The 26598-nt window shown below is 39.0% G+C and overlaps 1 long non-coding RNA gene across 1 annotated transcript; it reads right to left on the bottom strand.

The window, feature by feature from the left end:
* Positions 1 to 21393: 21393 nt before the first annotated feature.
* Positions 21394 to 22770, bottom strand: LOC147893855 (uncharacterized). The gene is made up of 3 exons (XR_015542290.1): positions 22651 to 22770; positions 22420 to 22492; positions 21394 to 22075 (listed from the first exon to the last, which is right to left on the bottom strand). It is a non-coding gene; the product is annotated as an uncharacterized LOC147893855 (long non-coding RNA).
* Positions 22771 to 26598: the final 3828 nt, after the last annotated feature.

Below are 26598 nucleotides of genomic sequence, written 5' to 3'. Positions count from 1 at the left end.
TTACAAATTTTGATCCTGCATCCAATGGCTTATGGAAACATAAATTACCCATACCCATTGAGCACGTGTTCGAAATGAATGGCATCCATTATGACGTAAAGAAATCAACAATACCTGGGGCAGGATATGGTCTTTTTGTACATATGAGCATCAAGAAAAAACAAGATTTGATGGTATATAATTGTCCAAAGTATGATTATGATACTTGGAGATCTCTCCTCAAGTTTTTCCCAAGGATGAAGACTTATGGAATGTTTGAAGATCCATTCATTGAGCCATTGACAGATGTGAAATGTATTGTGGGAGATGTATTGTATGGAAACATTGCTGGATATATAAATAGCTCAATGTATTATAAAGAAAGAACAAATGTTATATTTGTATACATCCCTAAACTACCACCTTGGGCTCAAAAGTCACAAGGAAATTTGAGTGCCCATGGCTACATTACTGTGCAAACCATAAAGGATATCTCCTTCGGAGATGAGCTAGTTTGTGAGTATGAATACTAGTATGGAATTGTTAATGATTATGTTAAACGATGTGGTGCAAAATTGGCTATGTGTCAATGGTTTTGATTATATTTAGTACAAGAAAGCAATTAAAAAAAAGGTTTTTATCAAGACCATGTCTCTGAGTTTCATGAGCTCTATTGTGATGGAGAGTTTCATGAGCTCTATTGTGATGGAACGGTGTTTTTGAACACCACATTTATATGATGGATGTCAAAGCTCTACCATAATCCTATTGCATATGTCAATACTGCAATTTATCAACATAGAAACATATGCATTTGACATTAATTTGATACATCTAATATACCAAATAAAAATTGACAGTTGTTGCAAGTTTAATTTTGTTTTTGAAGACCACATTTATATGATGGATGTCAAAGATCTATAACAATCCTATTGCATATATCAATACTCCAATTTAATTTACTCCAATGAATCTTCCTAACGCAACATCTATAAATTGGCTTTTGTTTGTGGTTTTGATGCATGCGAAACAACAAACATCTTTCTTTCACTAGAAAATCAACAAATGTTTTGGCCGTGGAGCCATGTTCACATCTATTAAGGCCTTTTGCCATAGCAACATACGGAAGATTTTTGCTTGGGTTTCTAGGAATTGGGAAAGTATTGTGCATGGTCTAGTCTCCCCCAACATAATTGAAACTTGGGTCCTCAATGGAGCTAATGTTTCAATAAAAAACATCAAATTTTACTTTTGAAGTGACTATATTTTATTTCGTGGGAATTGGGATATTCCCAAATTCTCTAATATAGTGTTCTATTAGGTGTTTGACTTTGATTGTGAACTTGTAAATGTTACAAATGGTTTGACGAATGTATCAAAAGCAAGGATGACATCAACAAAGGAATATTCAGTATTTGACTGTCAGAGTGATAAGATCAAGGATGCAACATCTCATGAAAACAACGTGACAAATAAATCTTACAAGGAGAACTACACAAATCCAAATAAGAATGTACAGAAGGTCCCAAAACGGACATACAGATGCATGAAAAGACAACGAGTGCAGGCAGATCCAGAAAAGCAACCAAAGAGAATAAGAGTAATGAATGAAGATGTTATGCTAAAAGCAATGCGATCTACATGCTGTAAGCATACATGTATGCGATCCATTAACTTACATGACATCAAGGGTTGTAGAGAACATGTCTGGCAAAGGAAAGGAAGCAGAAGAAATGAATACCTACTCACGAGATTGTCTTGCTTTCTTGTAAATGATAAGAGAAGGCGAAGTTCAGGACATCAAATAAGGCCTCTTATAAATGGAAAAATTATATGCAATAATGCATATCGCATTATTACAGGATTATCACATGGCACATATTGGAATTTGGCTAATAAAGCAAAGTATGGAGTTAAATTTAACATTCATGGAAACATAGGAAGGCCCAAAACAAGAGCCTCAACGGTTGCGGCAACGGCAATTTTGAAAGATTACATTTATGAAAATGCTTTACCGCAACCCCACCTATCAAAAATGCATCTTCCGATAGGTTTGACAAAAAAAGAAGTATTTAACTCTATTGGAGAAACACAGAGGCAAAGAGGGCATGCACCGGCATCTTTTCATACTTTGTATACTCTTTGGAAAAAAAGCTTTGGACATGTTAAAATCCCAAAGAGGCAAAAAATGTCAAAGTGCAACGACTGTGATGATCTAAAGCGAGCACTTGAGAGTGCAACATCTCCAGAACAAAAAGAAGCTTACAAAAGAAAGAGAGAATTTCATCATGGACTTGTTCGACATTCTAGAATAAAATATGCATTTTGGAAGGAGCAAGCTATTTCTCACCCAAATGAGTACATGTGCATTATTGTAGATGGTATGGATCAAAATACAACAACATTACCTCGATTCGTTAACACTCCACCTAAGCTACAAGAAAAATACTTTTTAAAGACACATCTATGTGGAATGTTAGTGCACGGATTTAAGTTTTTTGCAGACATATGGATTGATTCCTTGCATCTACACGATAGCAATCAAGTTGTAACATCCGTTATGAAGGCAATTCACAATGTACATGCAGAAAAAGGTCGCCTACCAGCAACTTTGAGAGTACAAGCAGACAATTGCGGATGAGAGAATAAGAATGTACTCTTCTTTGCATTTTGCTCAATGCTAATCGCTCATAGAATCTTCAATGAGATTGAAGTTGGGTTTTTGTTGGTTGGGCACACACATGAGGATATCGATCAGGTATTTAGCACAGTTTCAAGAGAACTAAGACACAAGGACATGGAGACAATGGATGACTTGATAAGAAAATGTGGGAGGCAAGTTGGTGGCCGTAAGGAAGGAACAATATGCTCAATGGTTGAGAGGATGTATGATTGGAAGAGCTTTATTCTACCTTTCATACAAAAAGGTGGTGATGCCCTGATTGGTCATAGCGCTCCACACTATTTTCGATTTTTCTTAAAGGATGAAAAACTAGTGATGCAATGGCAACACTATTCTCTTGATACAAAATGGGAACCTGAAGAACCTTACTCTCTCTTAACTTCAATCCCGAGCAAAGAAATGCATCCAACATGGGCTCCTATAAAAGAATTCAGCGAGAAATCCAAAGGTGAAATAGAAGGCTTAAAAGCTTTTATTGCATACAAAGAGGAAATGCTCCGGAGATTTCCTGATTGGAAGCCCTCTTGGAAGGAACACACTACTGTTGTAATTAGCAAGACCTACCAATTGATAAAGGACCTTGCAAAAATGCGAGAAGATGATATTAAGGCAGAACGGCCTTTATTTTGGCCAAATGTTGGTAATGACTTGCGTCCAGCATGTGGTCTCTTTGAAAATGAGTTTGAATAGTTGCTCCCACGTCCATATTGTGGACCCAAGAAGAGAGAGTTTATGCCACAAATAGACATAGATGTCCATTGTTTTGTTATAGTTCGACCATTGGATGATGAACATGAGAACGTGAAGTTTTGGGTTGCGAAAGTAGTTGACGTGAGCATGGATGACCGGGGGAGAGCTACAACATTTACAGCGGTATGGTATGAGCCAAGGGGCAGGAAGGAGAACCAAGATAACAGTACATTGTATAGTAGTTGTTTGAAAAAGGAATGGGTCCCAAACCATGAAGCAATTTCAAGACTTTCCACAGAGACAGTCATAGTATCCTGGAAATCAAGGTCAAAGAAAACAAAGAAGCACATGGGGTATGATGTAGAAGACAAAATAAAATTACCGCAACCAATTATTACGCACATTACAGAGTTCACAAAGATGCTCGCCCGGGAGGAAGTAGAAGGAGATAGCGCAAATGAAGAATGCCCATGATAACACCATTCAAATATCGAGAAAGAGTGAAGGTGGTGGTGGTTGTTAGATGAGAGTGAATGAAGATGGCACCCAAGCGACAAGTGACAACAGAAAGGACATTCTGAACAAGCAAATGTTTGGATCGCTCATTTCTGTGATCATGATAGAAAAGGACATTCAAACAAGCAAATGTTTGGATCGCCCATTTGTACTAAACTCATTGTAAAGGAAAAATTAAATTATTGAAAAGGCCACAGGAGATCCTTTGTACAAAGACTCATCCAGAGCAATATTTGTTGTAAAACTTATGACATGATAATGTAAAATTGCAAGCATAGCTATTGCTATTTTTTGGAGTACAAAAGAGGCTTCCATCATGTCTCATGTCTATATAAACCTTTTAATTTCTTGAATATTCAAGAGTGTTATAGTTTTCTGCATTGAAAGTAAAAAGAGTCTTACAGGTCTCTTATGTATACATTTTTAAAATGTTGTGAATTCTCAATAGCATGGTTTTTCATGGATTTAAACTAATAACTCGGATTTTTTATTTTAACAATATGATTCTTATAAACAAGAAATACAAATTTAGGATTTAATAGTAGTTTTTGCATTATTTGTACAACATTGTAGAGAGATATTTTGAAATGTCTTATGTGAAAATGATAGTGCCAGAAAGTAAACTTTTGATTCTCGAATGATAGTTTCATAAAGTAAACTTTTCATTTGGGAAGGATTTTAAGGAATAGTCCAAAAGTAGACATATGAGTCCAAAATTAATGAAATAAGTATTTATTGTAGTCTTTTGTGTCGTTTGTTTTCTCTTGTCATCCTAAAAACCTGATTGTTTGCATGAAGGCAAACATATCCTTCCTAGTCACATGTTAAAAGTGAGGAATCCCCATCTAGGTCTATTAAACTTTTCCAATCTTTAAACAATTTCTCGTCTTGAAAACTAGAGCTTGACTTCTTATCGTATGCTATTGTTATACTCAAATTAGTGAGTTTTATTGCCTTGACATATTCATTGATATAAATATCCTTCGATTGCGACATTTTACTCAACATATTCATTTTGTCTAAAAGTGGAATAATTCCACACAATCCCAATATCGAATCTATGTTGGTCAGTTTATGATACAAAATATTTGCCTTTTCAACCTCTTCTTCTACTCTTTCTTATGCTTCCTTTGTGTAAATTGTTGGTCAGTCTCTAGAGATGTCCTCTTCATATCCTTAAAAGCTTTTCTAGTCTCTGAAGAAACTAGTGCCATCCCCCAATCAATTATGCCAACTCTACATGCACCATTTGCTGTGAAATCTAACAGAATGTTACCAGGATGTAAGTTTGTATGAATCCATTGACCCTTATGTAACCTTGCTAATCCAGCAATGAGTGCATGTATAATGTGGTGCACATTTAAACTAAAATAGTTAATTTGCTCTATTTGCTCCCTTGTGCATACATCTTCCAATGTTCCTTGTGCCCTTGCCTTCGTTTCTTTGCCTCTTTTTAGGACTATGTCAACATAGCACCTAAACCTGCGTTGCTCATATGGTAAAGTTCTCATGAAGTGCATCAAGCTACCACTGTTAAAATATGGTGTGATAGTCCATAAGGGCTCTTCTGGAGTTGCTGCAATAACACGAACAAGCACAAGATGCCGAATTTGCATTTGTCCCTCCTTCCTTGCCTCTCATGTACAATCCCCTATGTCACCCTTATATTGCTTTCTAGCATAGCATATATGCTGTAATAATCATGGAGCACCTGTGAGTTGTACTTTGTAGACAAATCCATATGTGCCAGAACCTATCTTTTCACCAACTTGGATCTCATTTTCAATTAATATATACATCATGGACACATTGCTTATATGACTTGCCCTGATCTGTAGCTTTTGAGAATCACTGCCTTGCATTTCTCGCATTTTTCCATTCAAAATCCTTGCACTTTCTTCTCCTTTTGCTACTTCCTCCGCTCTTCCGAAAGCAATTGCTGACTTTTTCTCCCAACTTATAGCTAGTATGGTTTTCACATCTGACCTTATAACCTTTGTCTTATTTTTAGCCCAGAAGGAATTCCATAAATGCATCTTATTTCCAAATGTTGGGTTCCTTGCGCATGCTTCATTAAACTTAGCCATCCCAATGTTGCTCTCTACCCATAGCATAACATCAGTGTCCCATTTTGTGATCCCTACAAGGTGTTTCCTATTAGGATCCAATTCTACTTGACGCCTTGTATTCAAAACAACTTTGCTCTTTAGAGTATGCAATCTAGAAGTGCTTTCTATGGTCATCTCCATCTCCTTTGTACTCATGTTATTTATCTCTGCAAGAAGCTCATCTTGAAGGACCTGATTGACATACTTTCGTTGTCCTTTAGATAACTCAAAATCAATAGCCTTATGCTTAGATCCTTCCATCCCTAAACCATATGTAGGATCAAAACAAAAGAGCATTCAAAAATAGTTCTAAATCTAAGAAATAGAACAACTTTATCATAGCCCAACATACATGAAATTGGTATCAACTTATTAAAAAAAGAAGGATTACATCACATCATGCATACCAAACAATAATGCATATGCATATTCACAACATAAACTTAAAAAAATAAATAATCATATATTTCTTTAGGTTGTCAGCTAGAACTAAGGAACTTGGTCCTAGGTTGTGGTGCCTCTTAGCCCCCTACCTTGTGAGCATAGGAACCAGACACCACTTCCTGAACCAAGCCCTTCTTTCATGTTTGAAATCATAATACATTAGGGAAAAAGGGAACTCATTTTGGGGCCCTGTAAGAAATTCACTATTTTTTGATTTATTTCTCTCCTAAATACGCAAATGTGGCTCAGAACTGTCAGTAAGGACTACAGAACTATCAATTCAAAAAGGAATAAGATAATCTTTTGTCTGACTAACACGATTTTGCATTAAATATCTCCTTAGATTTTTTTTTGTTTACCAAAGATTCTGCATCTCTTTTGCCGACGTGTGCAGGCCTTTCATAAAGAATCCATCACTGAACTTGGTGATTGCAAGTTTTCAAAATATTCACATGGATACCACCACACTTCCACGATTCATGTTACAAAACGACTATGAGATTGACAAACAAACTTCGCAACCTCAGAAGCACAAAAAATGGCTGATACTAGTGAGTCACTATCTCAGAAGAAGCGATTACACCATCTTCACATCGACTTAAAGAAGCGATTACACCATCTTCACATCGACTTAGAAGAACAATATGCTCCAGCACAAAAAAGACGAAAGGATACGGTGCTGAATGCTCAACAGCGGGAAAATATGAGAAGAGAAGGGCTTCAACATATTGACTTATGGTGCGATGGAAGCATATATCCAAAATGTCAAGTAAAATACTCTACACCTCCATTTGTCAATCCCACCACATTACTGAGGTTTGCTGGCGATGGACAAAATGGACTTCTTGGTTATATTTCAGCGCAGTCTGCAACGTATAAAATGATGTACCTACAAGAAAAGGGGGCCAAGATGCAGGAGATAGCCATTCGTGCGAAATTGGAGTAGAAGTTGCAGAATGAAATTGAGGAGCATTCAAAGAGTAAAAAAGAGTTGACAAGAGCAAGAAAGAAGAGAACCATGCTTGGAGACAAACTACATAGCAAGAAGATTAAAAACATTGCAAATTTGAAGGCTGGGACTGGTGGATGCAAGCGAAGAATTTAGGAAGCAAGGTTAGATTGAAAATTTTCATTTTGTATACTCAAAAAGGCTCTCAAATGACTATATCTATTTCGTCCCTTATCGCAAAATAAGAATGGAGGTGCTGAATGATATAGGCATATTGTGTTGTTACTATAGGAAATTATTGGAGCCTGCAAAAGAAAATATGGATCCGAACCTTCTTCCTGTTAAACAAATGAAAGGTTTTCTTTCTTGTGGTGTAGCAAAAGGTTTGATTGAGGAAAAAAAATACAAAAAGTCAAACGCAATGTTGTAGAGGACTTTGTATCCAATAATCAAGTTGATGGCACTATAATCCAAGAGGCTCTTGATGTTAGTGGAGTTAGCAGGAAGGGATATAGTTCGATTTTCCATGCGATATCCTCAACTTTGAAAGATCAAAGGATTAAACGAGTTTTACTGCCAAATCCAGCAACCGTGTGGAGGATAAGAGGTCATTTGAATGAAAGTATAGATGAATTTATTGGGCAATATATCCATATTGAAGAAATATTTCATGGTGGTAAAGGAACCAATGTGTATGATCCTTGGAACAATATATTTGTAGATCTACAACAACTTCAAAGAAGAATGGTCGAGTTTTATGGAATAACATTTGAGGAGTGCAAAGGCATTTTGAAATTTGTTATCAAACTGGATGAGTGTGAGGTTGTAAAGGACAAGAAAATGGAAAGAGTTACTATTACATTGATGAATGGAGCAATTGATACATCATTGAGTGAAGCGAGTTCGAAGTTTTTTAGTGTGCAGTCAGAGAAACACATATGGTGGTTAGGATCGTTCCAGGTATGATCATTTTTTGTTTTGTACTTGATTTTGGTCATTGTTTTCAAATCTGTTATAGTAAGACTTTTGTTTTCTATAATCTGGCAGGTGAAGACAGTTGGGGGTTTCACCACACGGAAATACCAAGAATAATCAAAAGACAAGTGCAAGGCGAGAATCTCCATGTTGCAGGAAAAGGTGATTTTCAAGTAGAGTGGCACATGGCCAGGGATCTTAAAACACTTAAGTGCATGTATAACGTTAGTAAAGGAGGCAACTCAAAGTCTCCTTGTCTTTACTGCAAAGAATCAGCTCAAGTAATGGATTCAAAATGGTGGAAGAGAGCACCTAATAGAGATAAAGTTGACCCTGACTTCAAGGCCATTCTGGACATTCCACTCTGTAATGTTCACATCTGCACATTGCATGGTCTATGTCGAATTATTGAGAAATTGGTATTTTTATATATTGGATTTTCTTGGAAACTCCGTCCTGAAAAAAATAGAAAGGATGCTCTTCAAGCATTGGGAAAAGTGTTATCCGATATAGGTCTACATGGAGGAGATGTTCAAATCACAAAGGATTTTAAAAAGTCTACCAATGGCAAGGAGGTACCAATCAAGCCATCTATTGGTGGTGTTAAGGCAAGAAGTTTCTTGTCTCGACCCAAACACAGTAAGCAAGTAAGGCAAGGTAGAACAGTTTCAAAGATTAATTGTGGATTATGGAAGAAAGTCCATAATGCTGTGAAAGATCATGAGGCAGATGGGGAAGCACGAAATAGGAAGGCAGAGGTGTGGAGGTCTCTTGATCAACTCTTCATGTTCTGTGACAAAGTAACATGGACAAAGAGTGATTACAAGAACTTTGAGGAGGCAATTAAACATTTTGGGAAGTCAATGAAAGATGCATGGACGGCATGCAATATAACTCACTACATGGTAAGGTTCTGTCTTCTTCTTTTACTTAAGTGTGATCCTCTTTTTTTTATTACTTACTATGCATTCTTATGTCTTACAGCATATCATCTACAACCACCTTCCATATTTTGTCAAAAAGTATGGATGCCCAGCAATTTGGTCTACCCAAGGCATGGAGAAGTCTCACTACATGGCACGTAATGCATTTTTCAGACACACACAACACTATGGAGGGAGTCAGAAGGCAAATAGTTTGAAGGAAGTCTTCCAATGGTTTTACCGAGGCATACTACAGAGGCTGCATGCTAAAAGAAAAGTTGCTAGCTCCAAAATCAAGCTTCCTTTTCTTCTAGCCCAAAAGCAAAGATGAAGACAAACTCTAGACAATTCAATGGCAGCAAAGAGACATAGACAATGGAGGGAATCGAAGCTATTTAGAAACCATAAATGGACAAGTAAACATGAATAGGACTCATTTGTAACTTATTGGTGTTATGTCCACATGTTTTCAAACTCAATCAATATAATTTTTTTTTGTGGAACAAGTGACTCTTGGTGTTATGCATCAACAATATTTCTTTTGTGAAACATATGATCTAAACGTAATACAATTTGTTCACAATTTTAATATATTGTTTGTTTAATATTTAACGACACCACTCTATCTAAATGTACAAATAATTTCATCTTCAACTTATTGTTCATTTATACAAGATCATACCAGACATCAAAGACTTTGTACAAATCAGTTCAAACTTCAATATAATGTTTGTGCTATATTTGATGACTAAATCCTATTTCTCCCAGGGCCTGCCGATCGGAACTCTCTTTTTGATCTTGATTGGAGTCTTTTTCTTCTTTATTGGCTTGATGTCGACTGTCTATTTATCAATGCTTGCCTCTGTTGCTTGTCTGGGAGGGGTATCCTTTTCTTCAGCTGTCTCCACTTGTTCTTCTTCTTGGATTGTGTGGCCTGATGCAATCATGGGTGGCTCTCGAAACCTTATGAGCTTGTGTTTTCCATAGCCCTCCAGCCATTTGGGCTCCTTAACACCACATGCTAATGCATAAGAAGTGTAAGACAAAAAGTAAGCGGCCCTAGAGGCTTGCTTATTCACATAATCTCCAAATATATCTATGGCAGACAACCTCTCTATCAAAATGATCTTTTCCTTTTGCCATGAAAGATCATGTCCACCTAAAACCCTGGACAAACATTTTAAGAAGTAAACAATGGCTTCTCCATTGTTGCTCAACTGCCTATGGTAAATCTGATGGAATGTAACTCACATCTGACCACCTTGCAGTAGCCAAAGGATTATGGCACCAAGGGGAGGTGTTGAGAGTTATGGTGCCATGAGCACATGTAGAGCAAAGGTATGAGAAAAGGGAAAGCTGCCACATGGCATGGAGGAGATATCCCACATGTGAGCAAGCAAATGAATGTAAGTACCCTCACCTATAAAAGGGAGGTTCATTTGAAGTAATATCAATCAAGCACTATGCACTATCTCAAGATTCTCTTTATGAGTCCAAGCTAATCTATCTTGGAACCTAATTGACTTGAGGTACATGTCATGAGCACTCTCTTCATCATGTTTCCACATAGGTTCCATCCACCTTAGAGTGCTCCATAGATCCTGAGGCACACATGTTTTGTCATGGTATCAGAGCATAGGTTTAGCTCTCCTAGTTTAGCTCATTAGTAGTTCACTAGGATTGCTCCCATTCCTAGATTAGTTTCAAAATGTAAGATTAGTTTTAGATCTAGAGAGTTCTTTAGAGTGTTTCTTGAGTAGTGAGAGAGATCTAGATTCATTCTTCTTGTGAAAGAATTCCGTCCATTGGGTGTTTGAGAGAGAGAGAGATTATCCTTGTTTAATTTTGGTGAAGTATGAGAGAATGTGAGTGACTCGTGAGCATTCTGTTGTGAGTATTGTGAGTTATCAGAGAGCTTGGCTCTCCCTTCTCTGAGTGTGGCTGCCGACTCTATCAACAAGCCTCTACAATGAATGAGCTCCACGGCTCTTGCAAACTCCCACAAGTGGCATGCAATAGTCAAAGCTTCAGACCCTGAGCAAACAAGCGACAGCCAGATCTCAGCTGCTCCAACGCCTCAGCAACTTCAAAAGCCAAGAGCGAGGGAGAGAGCGTGCATGGCACACATGAGCTGTGTATAGCAACCTACGTCAAGAGAAGAAGCAAACATGACGACTGTGTGTTGAAGACAGAATTGATGGAGCAAGTGAGAGTGAGGACACATCGCGGTTTTCTATGTAATTGAGGCGAAGCCAATGAATCAAGCAAAGAAGCTCTCACGCAGAGCACGCATGCAAGGAGGCTAGCCTTGCAGCGTGGACTTTAGCCTGGCTTGCTCTAGCTGACGGACAAATTCTGAGTGCTCCATCAAGCTTCAACAACGCCTCAACTACTCGACCTCTGAGATCTCCACGACTAGCGTCAACAGCCGCTCCACCAGCCGTGATCTCCATCGAGCCTTGCAAGAGCTCTCAGCATTAGCCCCGAACCCTGCAACAAATAACGCCCATGACCCGTCAAACCAGCTCCATCGACTGCTCTGCCTCTTCTAGAATGCCTCGCAAAGCATCCGCAACACACAACAGCACAGCGCTCCAGCATCAAACGATGGAGCTTTGTACAATAAGATGAAAGTTCCGAGGCCATCCATAGTTTGCTGGTAGCATTGCAAGGAGACACATGATACCTTCCGCTTCCTCGTCTAGCTCATTGCGACTGTGTCCACATCGCCGTCGTCGCTGCAAATTCTTTGCAGCCTCAAAGTTTGTCTAAGGTGTAACTTAAGACACGTGGCAGATAATAACTAACCAGGGTTAGTTAGAAATATCCTTGGTTGGGTTTGTGGTCACACTAGGGTTAGCTCACCCTTGGTCAAATGGGTAACCATGGTTAAAGTTAGGGCTAGTTAAGCCACATCAGCATGCACAGTCAGTAGTGCCTTCTAAGCACACAGCCTCTTGTTAAGCACAGTATGGAATTCAGCATGTGAATCCCTGTGCCACATCATCAAAGGCCCCTCCTCTTCACAAAAGCTTCAACAAGCCATAACTTACAATCCAAAAAGAATTTGCACGCGCTCCAAAAAGGAAAAGTGATCGTCTTTTCGAGCTCTATGCGCCTGTTAGATCAGAATCATTGTATGAAATTAGACACTGCCAATATTGAAAGAAATCAATTGGTAAGACCTTTGCAACAATTGGAAAAGCAAAGCATGAATGCAAACATCGATGTAAAAAGCAAGCCGAAAGCACAAGTGTATGAGATGACCATAGCCCGAAACATGGCATCCACACATAAAGCATTAAGGCACATGGAAGAAAAAAGCATCATGCATCAAGCGAAGAAGACAACAAGGTCATCATCAAGCCATGAGCAAAATGACAGGAATAACATGTATTGAGAAACGAAAACCCTTGACAACCTTGCCTATATTTTGTAATCAAACCTGACCACCTGAGAGTAGCTATGAAAGCACCTAGGGGAGGTATTGACATGTAAACCACACTTGACCACCTTAAGTAGCAATGCATGCACTAAGGGGAGGTGATGGAATGTAACTCACATCTGACCACCTTGCAGTAGCCAAAGGATTATGGCACCAAGGGGAGGTGTTGAGAGTTATGGTGCCATGAGCACATGTAGAGCAAAGGTATGAGAAAAGGGAAAGCTACCACATGGCATGGAGGAGATATCCCACATGTGAGCAAGCAAATGGATGTAAGTACCCTCACCTATAAAAGGGAGGTTCATTTGAAGTAATATCAATCAAGCACTATGCACTATCTCAAGATTCTCTTTATGAGTCCAAGCTAATCTATCTTGGAACCTAATTGACTTGAGGTGCATGTCATGAGCACTCTCTTCATCATGTTTCCACATAGGTTCCATCCACCTTAGAGTGCTCCATAGATCCTGAGGCACACATGTTTTGTCAAAATCAAGATCTTAGCACTGCCTAGATCATGAATATAATGAGCTAGGCCTGACATTTTGCGAAACCCAACCGGCCTGCTTCCACTTGATCTCTGGAGGAATGTGTCATCCTCAATTTGTAGCTGCCACATATCAAAAGATTGGAGTGAGACAATACACAACCTACAAAACAAAGTTAAGCAGAAGACAAAGTATTTGATTTGAAGTACCTTCTCATTTTCATCAGCAACAAGTAGTTCATCTTTCCAAAGATTTATTCCTCTCCCCTCTTGTCCAGCCTCTTCTTTAAGCTTTTCTGTGTATAGTGCTGAGAGATTCATAGCTTCCTGTGTGAGCTGGAAGGCAGCTTCAGCTGGCTCTTGGAACTTTTCAGCCTCTTTGAAACAAAAAGTAAGGGCCTCTGCAAGATCCAAAATTGTTTCCAAAGCCAGTAGTGAATGGTCATCCTCTATGCCAACCTCCTTGTCAAGCCTTGAAGCTTGGGCAATAAGGGAAATGGCATAGTACTCCCTCAAATTGAACATACACTCTATATCATGGAGGAAAACATAATCTTTTCCGCCAATCAAGACACCTGGAAGCATGGGCATTGCATAGTTGCTGCTCTGAACATCAAAATCTTCAACTGGCTCTGCTCCCCTAAGAGTTTTTGTCCTCAGTTGAACAAGGTCAAGAGCAGCCACTTGCAGCCCCTCATCCTGAAGGTTGATATCTTCTTCTTGCTCTGCCATTTCTATTACCAAAGAAACATCCTCTTTTCCCTCTGCTTCAGATGTGTCTTCTTCTTCAGTCTCCTGCCCTTGTTCATCCAAAGACTCCTGACTGAAGACAATGTACATAAGGAATGCCATGGTTTCCTCAAGCACTCTGCACTTTCTGGTGTGCAAGTTACAGTTGAATTTATATTGATCAGGCAGGCTGTCAAATCTTTTGTTCACATGGTACCTCAGCCTATCAATGGAGACAATATGATTTATATGCACAAAAACCTTTTCTCCTTCCACAATTCTTCCTGCCTCTGTCAGTTCTTTGAAGGTATCCCAATGGTCTGAAAGAAAATCTTTGTGATGCTCTAGTACAGAGCTCATTGTGAACTCCATGTTGAAAATACTGTGGTATATGTGGAAGTTACTCTGAGCCTTGCATTTGTGAAGAAACTCAAATAGGAGCAAATCTGGAGACTTGTCCTCTTCTGGTTCCTTTTGTTTTGTGATGGAAGAATTAGCATTCTGCTCCAGTCTCTTCCTTTTGCCTGTTCAAAAATTTATATACTTTGAATTCTATATGCTGACATATGCAATCAGTGAATGCATAGGATATCACCAGATAATTCCTTTATGAGCTCTCATGACTCATCTGGTGATTGCTGTGGTCTAATAATAGCAGCAAAAAAGTCCAGCTTCCTCTTGAAAGGTGGGGCCTGGGAGTCGACTGTTCCAAAGCAAAAACATTTCTCATCATCAAGGAAGAATTCCACAGGGCCAAAGATAGCAAAACAATGAGGTAGAAGTGAGAACCAAATCAGACACAGGAATTTGCAGCAAAACGCGATGGGGGACCATTTGGAAAATATAAAGCACTCTCCTCGCATTTTGTTGCAAATTCTCCAGTTCTGTTGACATGCATGTCAAATCAAACACTAGGTTCATCTCATTGATTCCTGGACAGTATGATTTGATATGCAAGAGAAAGGCTGGAGCTGAGTGAAGCTTTTCATGAGGAATGTGTCAACAACAGGAATTTGCAGCAAAATGCGATATGGGCTACCTAGAGATGTATAAACCACTCTCCTCGCATTTTGTTGCAAATTTCTAGGTTCTATTCATATCCATCTCCAATCAAATTCCTGGGTGATTTACCACATTCTTGGACAGTATCAATTGAATATGTAACAAGAAGGGTGGAGCTGAGTGAAGACATTTGGACATCAAAAATCCAATGGATGGAAGAAATATATGTCAAAAAACATTGAAAACAATCTAGAATTCTGACCTTTTTTTTCCTTTTCCATGCTGTTGGAGTTGCACTAGTGAATCTCCTGCTCTTTCACTAGCTTGAACTCTGCACTCTAGGTAACCTAGAGATCTAGCAGTGGTAGTACTCTTCAGGCAATTGCAGTCTGGATGGAGTGTGCTGGGTAGGAAAGGATAAAAGAGAGAGAAGGAAATGGAAGATGCGAGGGTCCTGGCAGGGATGAAAGATTGGGAGGCAGGGGAGGGAAGAGTGGTTGTGGAATTGATTATGAAATCATGAATGGCACAAGTTCCAAGGCATAAAGTGTACCTTTCACATGTGCCAAATTTCAAACTCCAAGAGATCTGGGTCCCATCCACACGTGTGAAAAACGACTTTATTCCACACGTGTGGGATTTAGTAGCTGCCTTATTTGTATTTTGCTCTTATTTGTGGTATCCTGTCTTAGCCCTCTTGCCCTCCAGTCTCTACTCTCTTGCCTCTCTACCTCCATACTCTGCAACATCAGCATCCTGACCAGCAGCACAGGTTCATCCCCAGCACAGGGTACTCATCAGTAGCACAGCACACCCACAGATAGATTTTAGGTCAATAATAATGGGTTCTTCCCTCAGTCTCTGCAATCTTCTTGCCTACCATAGAAACAATCCATCCTGCATGGAAATGCATAGACTCAGTCCATATTTTATTTAGTTGTCAAGACAGAGAAATCACTGTAGGAATGCAGATCTTCAAGTGTGATAATTGCATGTGAGGGTAAAACTGTACTTATGGGTTCTTCCTTCAGTCTGTGCACACTTCTTGCCTTCCATAGACTCAATCCATCCTGCATGGACATGCAAACACCTTCAAATTACTGAAGGCATATTCCAGCATGCTGCCTCATGAATTTGCAGGAAAACGTGAGGAGAAGGCCTTAGGAATTTCAAACAGCCGCAATCGCATTTTAATGCAAATATTGAAATGTTGCTTCATCTACCCCTGTCATTCTGGTTTTGTGACTTCCATAGTTATCCATGGTTGTACTCTTCTTGCATAAACTCCATTCATACTGTATTTAGTTGTAAAGACAGAGAAATCACTGTAGGAATGCACCAGCATGTCATTTCAAGAATTTGCAGGAAAACGCGATTTGGACCTGTTAGGAATTTCAAACTCCTCGTATCGCGTTTTATTGCAAAATTTTCAATGTTGCTTCATCCACCCCTGTGATTGCCTTTTTGTGTCAAAACATGTTCTCCATGGCTGTAATCTTTTTCCATTGCTTTGTATGCAGTTTGTTAGAGTGATTGCAAGAACCAAGTCAACTGCAAGGAAAGCTGGCAAAGGGCCAGGGCTTGCAGCAACAGCAGCTGGGGCAGGTACCAAGAAATTTAGTGTGCCTCCAAAGGGAAGAGCTGCACATGGCAGGAAGGGTAAGCCAATGAGCCTGCTCAAGCAAAAGGCCAGGAGGAACTGATAGAGAGAGGATTGATAAGACCCAGCAGTTCTCCTTATGGAGCACCTATCTTATTTTGAGAAACTGCAAAAAAGCAATATGAATCCGAGCGGTAAAGTAAACTAATAGCAATGCTTAATGAGACTAGGATAAATCAGATGGTGTACCTTTTTATTGTTGTAGATAAATAAAAAGTCGCTTGAAATAGAACCTTCTGTCTCAAACAGAATGTCATTGTGCAATTGAGCTAGGGAGCAACATTCTCTTAATGAGATATTGACTAGCACATCACCATTCTCAACAACATCAATATCAAGAAGTTTATTTTTTGCACCAAAAGAGTCTTCATCTTGATCCATTGGGACTAGTTTTGTGCCTAGCATTCGACTGCGCTTATAATAAAAAGAAAAAATAAAATTTTGTGATGCAACCATGTACTTCAGTTGCATAGAAGGTTGGACAACCTCACAAAACACTGAACTACATGTCTTCTTATCCCAACCTTTACCCAAAAATTGTGGCATGCATGCCGAACTTGTTGCTTTAACTGTGAACATTGTTTTTGAAACCTTCACTGGAAAGGTATTAAACAAGTCCACAAAAACTGTGAGAGGCATGCATAAAGAAATTTTTATTATCCTTGTGGCAATATTGGGCCTCAGAGCTTTCTGTACTTCTTTGAAAAGCTTGGCCCTATACGCCTCTGTAACACTAGAATGTGGGTGAGGCCAATCCACGGAATTCCATGCCGAAAGGTCTTGTTTTATTAACACACCATGTGTGTTAGCATTGTCCAGCAACTGATAAAAATGATCAGTAAAAAATATACCCGATTGAGCTAGCTCTGTTGCACATCGACCTTGGTATTATTGTTCTCCTATCGATCCATGTAGAACATCTATAAATCCCAGAATACAATCGATGTTTTGCCATGTCTCATACGATGAAGGATATAAATATGAAATAAAACAACACAAGAATGTCAATAAGCAAAGAAAGAAAGCATCATCTTAAAAATCCATACACTCGTAAAGAAAAAAACCACAATAGAAAAATATACAATTAGGCCTGTGAACATTGTGGAAGATCTTTTGGATAGTCTCGCAAGAAAGTTCTTTATGCATGTACACATGCTGAATCAAAACTTCTTTCACCGATATCTTCCCTCTGGTGATTTTAAAATCTCGTACTCTTCCCTTCCATGACGCCAAGAAAATGTTTTTTGTCTGGGGTCTTTTTCTTTTGCTAGGTTGCATGAGCACCCATGCTCCTTTCGAAACACTAAACCTTTCCCAAGTTCCTTCCGTTTTGACTGTACTTGAATTCTCTATTGAAGAAATAGAAGAAGCAGGTCGACGGGGTAAGGATGTGTGGTATAATTCTGCCTTCATAGCATTATCATCCACAAGAACGGCCATGGTTTTTATTCACCATGGAGATTTTCTGAATCTGTAACAATAGCAAAGTAATGTAAATAAGATAACAAATTGAAGTTTCAAGAAAGAGAAAGTGGGCAGACAGACAGTTGATAAGAAACATCTTACTCTACGCCAAACAAGATCAAGGGAGCAGTTTTGGAAAAGAAGAGGCTGCTGCACAATGAGGCAGTGGTGTAGAATGGTAGACCTTTCGAAGGAAAGGCGGCACAACGTTTCAAAGTTCAAAGGAAGGTGGAAGCGGGAAGGCCCTTGTCAGATAAAATGTCAGTTTAGATTCTATCTTCTTGTCCAAAGATCTTGTGAGAATAAAAAATCAATCTCCACATTAATGTAGCACGCTTGTACCTACATAAAGTATTGTTTCTTTTTTCTATTTTCGCTTATTTTTGTGAATTTTCAACGTTACGTTGGCCCTCTATTGATTGGTTGAGAGCTTATTTTTCCAAACCATAAAAGGCCCCAAAATGAGCTCCCTTTTTTCCTAATGCTACACTACATAAAGCATGCCAAACCAATTTCAACTTACTCTATACAATGCACCAATATATACATTAACAAAGAAAGAGCACATCACAGACAATGATGCATATGCATATTCACAACAGAAACTTTTAAAAAATAAATAAGCATACATTTCTTCAGCTTGTTAACTAGATCTAAGAAACTTGGTCCTAGGTCGTGGTGCCTCTTAGCCCCCTACCTTGTAAGCGCAGGAACTAGACACCACTTCTTGAACCAAGCCCTTCTTTCATGTTTGAAATCATAATACTACACTACATAAAGCATGCCAAACCAATTTCAACTTACTCTATACAATGCACCAATAAATACATTAACAAAGAAAGAGCACATCACAGACAATGATGCATATGCATATTCACAACAAAAACTTTTACAAAATAAATAAGCATACATTTCTTTAGCTTGTCAACTAGATCTAAGAAACTTGGTCCTAGGTCGTGGTGCCTCTTAGCCCCCTGCCTTGTGAGTGTAGGAACCAGACACCACTTCTTGAACCAAGCCCTTCTTTCATGTTTGAAATCATAATACTACACTACATAAAGCATGCCAAACCAATTTCAACTTACTCTATACAATGCACCAATAAATACAATAACAAAGAAAGAGCACATCACAGACAATGATGCATATGCATATTCACAACAGAAACTTTTACAAAATAAATAAGCATACATTTCTTCAGCTTGTCAACTAGATCTAAGAAACTTGGTCCTAGGTTGTGGTGCCTCTTAGTCCCCTGCCTTGTGAGCGCAAGAACCAGACGCCACTTCCCGAACCAAGTCCTTTTATGTTTGAAATCATAATACTACACTACATAAAGCATGCCAAACCAATTTCAACTTACTCTATACAATGCACCAATAAATACATTAACAAAGAAAGAGCACATCACAAACAATGATGCATATGCATATTCACAATTTAACTTTTACAAAATAAATAAGCATACATTTCTTCAGCTTGTCAACTAGATCTAAGAAACTTGGTCCTAGGTCATGGTTCTTTTAATTTGGCACATACTGATATACAAGATAAAACTTGGGAATTCCCACAAGATAAAAATACATTCAATATTATAGCATCTCTTAAGCATTCTTATTTGGGAAACCCCCACTATGCTTTGATTCCACAGGATATGTAGAGAACAAAAGCTATGATTGAGTGAAGGGCATGCAAGAAAAATCCCTTAATCATTCCACACATGGACAATGGTAAAAAAGAGATGTCTACAAAGACACCTGATAATATTATCATAACATCCATGGTAGCACCGGGAAATCAAGGAGGCAAATCCATCATTGAAGAGCATAGAGCCGTCACTCACAAAACCATTGACTAAAAGGGGCTTGGAACTTCATAAAAACATGTGTGCACAGTGTGCGCATGTGCACACAGACACCTCTCATAATCCCTCTCCCTCCTATACTCCTACTCCTTGTATTTGACCCTTTCCCATTGGCTATTCCATGCATGCCTTTCGGTGTAGCTCAGCTCTAGCTTCAGCTTCCTATCATTACCTCGAGCCATTTTTAGGAAAAATATATAATGAGTATTAAACACATCACTTAATTAGTATGAGTACATCGAGATGAATCTTAGGCATGCCCACACTCATCCTGTAAAACGAAAACAAAGATGTAGTTTCAACTGCAATGATAGTGACCTAGCCTATAAAAGTCATAAACCCATCACGCAGAGCAGGGACTAGCTACCATGACATGCCCACCAACATCATCAACACCCAACAGTAAGTGTGAACCATAGTGTAAACATATGCCCTCATACATGCACATGCCCACACTTGAGTTGGTATGCATACCAATTCAAGTATAAGGCATTCTCTGCTTTGTACTCTTCACAGAGTTACAAACTTTATGACAGATTATAAACTCAAAGGGAATGCATCCCACTGCATTCCATAGCATCTGCAGCTTCAGATTGACACACTTGTGAAAGTTGTACAGAGAGTGAATCCATCCAATTTTTCAAAGATATTATACAAGCACAATCATAATATTGTGCAAAGATAAGAGATCTTGAGAGTGCACCTCTACCTGTGGAGCATAATAAGGTGCAAATATAGGCACCACATGAACATGAGACTGGTCCCTATCCTCCCAAACCTTGAGGCACTCATCAATTACCATTGCCATGTTTGGATGGTAGTGACCATTAGAGAAAACATTCACCAATGACTTCTTTGAGCCTGCTTCACAGAAAGAGATTAATGAAGTGAATTTCCCAAAAATGTAGCAGGACCCGGTGCTACTAATCAAGAAAGCACTGGACTAAAAAAAGCCATCTTGCTTACCTTCATAATAAAGCATGAGGTTGGACAATAAAAGCATAAAGCAGTTTCTACCTGACTTGACACAGACAACTCGCTCTATAAGCTGTCTTCCATTATGAGCTGAGCTTCAGGATCCAATAGTCTCCACATTTCTAATGCATATTCTTTTTCGGACATTGTACATATGAAGACCTCAAAGCGCTTATGCCCCTTGGCAGTCAAGTAACTCCGTAAATCCTCCCAAGGTGGCCGCAATCTTACCAGAACACTGGTATCATGAACCTACAATACATATTATGAAAAGAGGTTTCAGATTTTTCAGATCAATATCATAGAAATGATTATTTTTTTTACAAAGCTATGAGCAAGAAATCATCAATAGATACACACAGACATGGATGCCAATGAATTGCTCAAGTATGTAGAGACAGTGTTTAGGAGTTGCACATCTCTTATGCAGTATTGTAAGAGCTCATGCCTTCAAGCATAAGCAAATCTAAAGTTGCCTTCTACTCACCTTAGGTTGAGCATGGTTAGGCACGAGCTGTACAATCCTGGCATTATAAGGAAACCCCAGAAGCATGACCACTACTTTCTGTTGCCATTCATGGCAACTAAATGAAGTTCACTCCCTCCTTCAAGATTAATTATAGCTGTCTGGAGCCAAAAAAAACACAAGATTTCAATATATAATTGAGACGCAGATTGATCACACAGCAGAAAATAAATAGAGTGGAAGAAGAAGAGAGGGTGGGAAACAATCAAGGGAAGGGTACTGAATCACAAAAGTTTAAAAAATAAGTTACAAAGCTCGAACAAACACCAAAACCTTGGGAAGACAAGATTGTAATTAAAAGTTTAAAATGCCCCACTTTGTTGACATCATCCATGTCACATAGGCAAGTTCTATTTGGGAGCATAGTATCCTAGACACGATCTTAACCTTTTGGAAGAGTCTAGATAGATTGCCTCATTCAGGGACTCGGAGTCTCAGTATTTCACAGAAAGAGAACCAGAGGGCTAATGTGCTAAAGCTTGAAATTAAACAGTAGAATGTCATACATTGCTACAAAGGACAAGCTATACCAATGCAATATTTTTTAAATAAGGACTTTCTTTCTAGAAATTGAAGATTTTCTCCCACTCCGTCTCAGCTACGATGACAAATAAGGCAATGAGCACTCCGTAGCAATGTAAGATGCCATTGAGAACCTATAGAAAATAGACGCAATATTAGACGTAAAGTTGGAAAGAACGGATTGCCCTGGACAATTCCCAAAGAAATTTTGGAGGCCAAAGATGCTTCAGCAAACATAAAATTTTCCCACTATCAGAAATCTTCAACTATGATTTTGCAAGCTCTGATTCACACACCACATCCTGCATTTCTCTCTATTAATTGCTTAGGAATTTGTATCCAATTAGAAAAGGAACGCTATATCTACTACATATAGAAACAGTTGGATAGTAGAATTCGGCCTTAGATTCATGTATATGCCTTGCAAGACCTGATGGCTAGATTCTCAAGCATACAGAATAGAGGCAGGCGTAGTTACTTCGAATAAGGTAGTCATGGTTGTCTAGGCAATGAGAAGAGTGAGACCCACAAGACCTCTCACCACATGGGGGCTGACAATCCAATCAGGCATTTCACATCACCATTAGTACTTGAGTCTTGCATTTTGAAACATTGCAGATTTCAAAGTCTAATGCACCACATTGCATTGGCCTAGAAGTCAATGATTCTCAAGAAACCTTGGATAGAGAGGAGGATCCAGGACCTCTACCTTTCAAAAATGGGCTTGCCTGAGGTGAGGAGAGAGAGGATGCCACCCGTAGTGCCCAATGCAAAGAAGAAGAACATGCCAGCGAGAAGCTTTGGATGCAAGTCCTTAGCATAGGCTTTCACTACCTACAAGGGAGATGCTTAGGGCATTAGTATCCTTGCTTGCAATCATTTAGCCATGGCAATTTCCGAGCAATTTCCATCCTTATAGATTTGCTAACTTACCACATCATCGGACATGCTGATTTGCTAGCCCAGGTAAGATCTATAGCCTCCCATTGCAAACAGCATGATCGCCTGCACAAACGCAATCGCTTGAAATGCCAAAAAATGTTGAAGTGGAATTCAATATTCGAAGCCATAGGTCCAGCAACATTTTTTACCATATTGCTAGGATGACCCCAATGCACCAGCCAATCCGGCAGGTTCGCACTTTTTCAAATGCTCAGGCCATGCTTGATTAGAGGTCAGGAGATCTCAATGCGTGCCTAGAATTATTTCTTTCTATGACAACGCACAGAAGCAAACAGTCCGCATCCTAATGACAGCCCATCAGATTTGGGATAAACTCCGTCAAACATATGAGTATCTCATCCTTGGCCGCTCTACTGCTATGTCTCCTAGCTGCTCTACCGCCGTCCTGGCAACTTTTCATCACAACGCAATCCACTCAGGAGTCACGCCAACCTCACCGTTCCTCTACTGATACCTGATATCTTGTAAGAAAACACTCCCCCATCCTTTCCTCTTATCTCAAGCCCTGTTGCACCCATATGGCCACATCCACACTCTCAAGAGATTCTTGCACTATGGTCACTGTGCGGGGTCACAGCTTTGTCGTGAATGCTCACAACCAGCATACTTGGTTGCCTACGACTACCACCACTGCAAACATAAAGAGTTGTTCAATACAAGTGATAATACAGTCCTCGTACTCAATGTGCTTACAGGTGAAGTTAGGATACCTCCACCGGCACATTAACACCAAAAACTGAAGGGTAGTTCCTCCATGGCCTCATCGTTTCTCTACGCCCAACCCTTCGTCATCTCGTTCTTCCTTCAGAAGACCATCGCACACAAACAACTCTTCTAACTGATCCTCCAATTTGTCTCAACCCAATAAAAACTTTCGTGTCAGAAAATTATCTCCAAAAGACTCGACATGGGAAAGCACACTTGTCTCTGACTCAGGAAAGTCCTAACGAAGATGATAATCAATCTATTGAAGACTCTTACCTTGCCTTTTGTGCAGTTGGCTGAGTACACGGTTCTCTGCTCCTGCTGGTAGTTACAAAACTGGCAAGTGATGAAAAGCGACCTCCTCAGTGGGCTCCCCTTCAGTGCGCTATGGAACTGCTGGTGGGGGATGGAGATAGAAGTAAGCATGGCATTAGAGGAATGAGGAAGAAGAGAATTCATCCAAACAAAAGAGTCTCCCTGCGCAAAGATTGGGCCATTGAGGACTATGGTTGGCCAAAGCATGAAGTGGAGGGGAAGGAGATGTACTCCCCAAAGTAATCAATGGGCCATCCTTCTCAAGGCCATAGTGCCCTGGCATTCCTCCATAACTCCCATACTAGTCACTAGTCCCAAGTATAAAATGTCCTTCCCTAATATTTAAAACATATCCACATTTGATCTTTCCACATTAGATCCCCTCTAAGTACATGCAATATCTTCAATCCTTTTTTATGTCTCTTGTGAGTCCTTCATCTCTCGTCTCTCTAATCCAAGGAATAATATTTACTAGAGCTCCATTCCTCCAATGGACATTAGAGCCCCATTCCTCCATGAAAATTAGATACGTCCTTCCACCATGCACACTAGTCATATGTCTCAAGTACACTGTACATGGTGGTCCTTCTAACCCATATTCCCATGCAATGGTGGTCCCAATACACAAAAGGCTAGTAGGCATTGATGGTGTGTAAGGGTCATCAAATATTTCCCTCTCCATAATACACCTAATGCCACATCCCAACAAAAATGTTAATGGGATGGGACAAATGGAACAAGTAAGGTGTGAATGCTCTTCGTTCGAGAGGAAAATGAAACAAATCAAGTGAACAATTCCCAATTCTTCCAAATACCCCCCATGCTCTTCTTGCCTCCATGTAGAGCCATTAAAGTGTGTAAAACTAGATGTGCACCCATTGATCACAAGGATCCCCAAGGTTATAGTGTGTGTGTGTGTGTGTATTTATTTATTTATATATATACATGCAAATATAACTCTCTAAAAATTACAAAAATACTTTTAATGATACTTATATATGGTGGGTTAATTATATATACTTATAAAGATATATCTTTAAATATGCATGCATGCATGCATGTGTGTGTATTTATATTTATATCCTTATGCACACCTTAAATAGCACACTATGGCCGACTAAAGCGGTACCAAGTTAGGCTATATTTATTTATTTATATATAAGATTATAAGAAAACAACCTTAATCTTATGGATAAATAACAGTACCTTTGTCTAATTTAAGACAATCAATCAGGGACACACACACACACACACACACACACACACACACATATGCAAGCCACAAGCTAAGCCAGAGACAAAGGAGAAAGCTCAAACATGAGTTGGCCCCTAAACTCAAGTGCCTGCACATGGCCACTTGGCATACATTAGAAGAGGAATGTTTAAAGACAAAGTTAATACCCTTTGCGAATTGTACATCAATTTTGTGACTCAAACCTAGGAACAAAAACAACATGCATTGTTGGCCAATATTGTAAGAGATTACTCAATATCCTTTGCCCATTGTGCATCAATGTTGTCAATGTAACCTACTACAAAAGCTATTCATAAAAAAAGATGTGCATTAGCGCATTAGCAAAGGCTTCCTCACCCATCATGTTGGGGACATTGTCATTTGATTAAGCAATGATTGATGATCCAAAGGGTTCACAAGAGTGGCATTTCCATGAAGATTACAGATATAGAGATCAAGATAGAAAGGCTAATAAAAAACAAAAGCATGCGTCTTGATAGGAAAAAATGATGCCCACACGGGGCTTGATGGCTAATGTGGGTATGGGATTGGATTGGGAACGTGGGTGGGCTAATATAGACATGGCAAAAGATGGGGTTTCTTAATTCTTCCTCTCTTCCACTATCACCCTTTGCTCATTCATCAATGTGCATCCCTAAAGCGAGTTGGGAGAGAGAGGGGATTACAACATGTTATGCATCCCCACAGACATTGAATTATATTAGGATAATTTCTAGGGACATATCTTACCTTCCTTAGCACTCCACAAGGACATCTAGAGGTGCATGTAGCTAGGAGAGGTCTTGCTCATATGGGACTTCAATGCCAAGACCAACTACATATGTGTGTGTGTTTGTGTGAAAATAGAAAGAGAGTATGTCCCCCTATGCATTGATACATATATTTAAGTATTTGCATGTGGCATTTTAGTTTAGTTCATTTCTTCTTATTTCTTGTCATAAATCTGTAGAATCTTCCATTATACAAGATTGTGAGATTGGATAGATGGCTTAAGTGTACTAAATATATGAGAATGCTTGAAGGGTAGATTTATATTTAAAGCCTCTATTGACTTGCAAGTTCTTTGCATTGTGATAAATTTCTAAATATACAAATGTATAAAAGTAGATGATGTCACACACACACACACACACAACTAAATACATGACTTATTGCATATTCACTACTCTAGCTCTATTCATTAATTTAGTTGAAAATTTACCTACTTTTTGCAATCATAAACTGCGACTAAAGAAATACTTAAAATATCTAGCAAGACACCTTCTGCCAGGCCATTATAGAAAATTTCATTCTTTAATTTTGTTTCATTTTAATTATTTGATTCTTCTTGCTAAGAATCTACTTGTTGCTTATGTTTACCTATGTATGTAGTGTCCTTCCATGTCCTTGTTGAAGATAGAAGCCTGAGAGAATATCCCT

The sequence above is a fragment of the Dipteris shenzhenensis genome, chromosome 15 (assembly GCF_047967505.1).
Source record: "Dipteris shenzhenensis isolate YYH24624 ecotype China chromosome 15, Dip_SZ_1.0, whole genome shotgun sequence".
NCBI lineage: Eukaryota > Viridiplantae > Streptophyta > Polypodiopsida > Gleicheniales > Dipteridaceae > Dipteris > Dipteris shenzhenensis.
The sequence above is the reverse complement of the archived record's forward strand: the minus strand, read 5'-3'. Positions and strand labels throughout refer to the sequence as shown.